This window comes from Bubalus bubalis, chromosome 17 (assembly GCF_019923935.1).
Source record: "Bubalus bubalis isolate 160015118507 breed Murrah chromosome 17, NDDB_SH_1, whole genome shotgun sequence".
Classification (NCBI taxonomy): domain Eukaryota; kingdom Metazoa; phylum Chordata; class Mammalia; order Artiodactyla; family Bovidae; genus Bubalus; species Bubalus bubalis.
The window spans coordinates 15,381,335-15,384,567 of record NC_059173.1 but is presented as its reverse complement, the minus strand read 5'-3'; positions in this window follow the sequence as shown (position 1 = coordinate 15,384,567).

The window sequence follows — 3,233 nt, the reverse complement described above, 5'->3', positions numbered from 1 at the left end:
TATTGAATACTTTTTCTGTAAGTTGGCAGATCCCAGGAGGGGCTTATCAACTCAAAGGGCATGAGTTTGAGCAAACTCTGGGAGATAGTGAAGGACAAGGAAGCCTGGTGTGCTGCAGTCCATGGGGTCACAAAGAGTCAGATACAACTGAGCGACTGGACAACAGCAGCAACAAAGAGGGGCAGTGAAAGGATTCTTAGGAAGCCAGAATCATATAGCTTCAGAGAAAGGAAAAAGGGAAAAACAAAGATGCGGCTCCAGTTCCCCCCTCCAGATATTTCTGGAACCTTGCACATGAATTTCTCTTCATTTGCATTTTATGACTCAACGGTGTGAGGTTAGCTTCCTTTGACCTTGTACTCTTACAGGTGGTTGGTTTGCTTGCAGATTTTTCCATTCACTTTTTCTGATATTCTTCCTCTCTCCCTCTGCCTCTCTCTCTTTCTCTCTCTGTCTCCCCCTCCCCCTCCCCTTCTCTGTTCTGTGCTCTCTTAATCTCTAAACAGGTCAGGGCAGGAGAGCAGTTTCCACTGTGGCTGACGTCAATCCAGCCCTGCAGATTAGTTAGCCGAGGGTGTTGCGAGAGGGGTGCAGCTGTTGTGCCTTCACCTGGAGACCAGGTCTCACCTGAGATGCCTGGCGAGTGTCATCTTGAGCTCCCAGACCAGGAAGGTCCAGACTTATAGGCTGGAGGACTCGTTTCTTTGAGTTTTATACACTCTGGAAGAAAGAAAGTGCACCTGTTCAACCTTCACTGAATCAGCACAGCAGGACCACCCTCCTGCCCCTCAAACAAAGACAGTTTATTGCAGTGGCAAATCTCAGAGATCCTGTAGTCAGAAAGAACCGGGTGTGAATCTCGGTACTGTCCCATACTGTGTTACTTTGAGCAAGTCATTTAACCTCTCTGAGCCTCAGTTTCTCCAGCTGTCCAACAAAGAAAATACAAGTACCTTTCTTATAGACTTGCTGAAAGGCAGTGGTTGCCAAAGTGAGACCCCCAACCAGCAGCATGAATTAACGTCACCTTGACACATATTGTGCCGTGCTTAGTTGCTCAGTCATGTCTGACTCTGAGACCCCATGGACTGTAGCCCACCAGGCTCCTCTGTCCATGGGATTCTCCAGGCAAGAATACTGGAGCAGGTTGCCATGCCCTCCTCCAGTGATCTTCCCAACCCAGGGATCAGATCCCATTCCAAGACCTATTGAATCAGCAACTTTGAGAGTGGGACCCAGGCATCTGCGTTTTAACAAGTCCTCCAGGGAATTTGATGCACCCTAAACTTTGAGAACCACTGCCATAAGGAATCAAGGAAAGACTTGTTGGCACATCAGAAGCTTCTACCTCTGTAGAGCAGAAGTTTGGTGAAGACTAGTGATTTTGTAATATATTTCACCCATATCCCCAGCACCAGGCCTTGCATATAATAGATACTCAACAAATATTTTTGGAATGAATGAATGAATGAATATTAACTATGATCCTGATCACCCAATTATCCTAGATAGGATAATTTTTAAGTCATGGAATCAGATGAGAAAAAGGGAAAGGTTGTATAATTTAGTTCAAATCTCTTCAGAAGGATAAGGATATACGATTCCCATTTTGTGGTTATGACTCTTGCAACCCCATGCACTGCAGCCTGCCAGGCTCCTCTGTCCATGGGATTTTTCAGGCAAGAATACTGGAGTGAGTTGCCATTTCCTCCTCCAGGGGATCGTTCCAACCCAGGGATTGAAACCCCATCTCCTGTGTTTCCTGCTCATTGCAGGTGAATTCTTTACCAGCTGAGCCATCAGGAAAGCCCATTTTATTTATTATTTTCCTCTTATTATGGCTCCGTGTCTAGTCCCCAGGCATAAGGCAGAACTGTTGCCCACCTCCCAGGGCAATGCCTTTCTGCTGCAGAAACTATGTTCTTAGTGATGCTGAATTTTTCATAGCTGCAGTGTGTAGCCTACCCATTATGTTAGCTTTTTCTCTTTCCTCCCCTGGGTGCCTGCCTCCTTTCATTGTTTTTGCTGCTTCCAGAGTTTCAAGCATCCCAGACTGTGGCAAATTGACCAGTAATGATACATGTACATAGTGATTTAGGCCCAGGGTGTGGCACATGGGCAAAACACTTTGCATTTTAAATAGTTACATGTTTCGTTTTATTTGTATTAAAAACACAGTATTAGCATATTAAAATTATGGCCTCCCAGACATTATAATGTAGCACAAGGCCAGAATTAGTAGTGATATTAGTTTTCCACTAACTTGAAGACAAATTTTAAAGAAATAACAATTGTTGATTTTAAAGACATGGCAGTGACCATGGCAAAGGTTAGTAAAGTGGTATACAGGTGACAAGTTTTGGAAACTGGCCCAGGGACTAAAAGTGTCACATTTGAGGTTAAACACAGCTGGGTGTGAGTTCAGGATCTGCCATTTACCAGCTTTGTGTGTGCGTGCATGCTAAGTCACTTTAGTTCTGTTGGACTCTCTGCAACCCTGTGGACTGTAGCCTGCCTGGCTCCTCTGTCCATGAGATTCTCCAGCAAGAATACTGGAATTGGTTGCCATTCCCTCTTCCAGGGGATCTTTCCCATCCAGGGGTCAAATCCATGTTTCTTGCATTGACTGGTGGGTTATTTACCACTGAGCCATCTAAGAAGCCCCTACCAGCTCTGTAACCTTGGCCAAATTGTTAAACATCTGTAAGCAATTATCCTCTTTATTTGGCTGCATTGGGTCTCGGTTGTGACACATGGGATCTTCAATCCCAGTTGTGCCATGTGGCATCTAGTTCCCTGACCAGGGATCAAACCTGGGCCCCCTGCATTGGGAGTGTGGAGTCACTGGACCACCAGGGAAGTCCCAGGCAACTGTTTCCTCATCCATAAAATGAGAATATTTTTTCTTTCACAGGTAATAGGGAGGATTAAGTGAGAAATGTATCCACAATGCTTAGCAGAGTGCTGGTGCTTAGTATGTGCCCAATATGTGTGTGTGTGTTAATCGCTCAATTATGTCCAACTCTTTGCGATCCCATGGACTGTAGCCCGCCAGGCCCCTCTGTCCATGGGGTTCTCCAGGCAAGAATACTGGAGTGGGTTGCCATACCCTCCTCCAGGGGATCTCCCCAACCAGAGATTGAATCCGGGTCTCCCACATTGAAGGCAGATCCTTTACAGTCTGAGCCACCAGGGAAGCCCTGAATGCCCAATATACAGAAGCCCAGTATGTT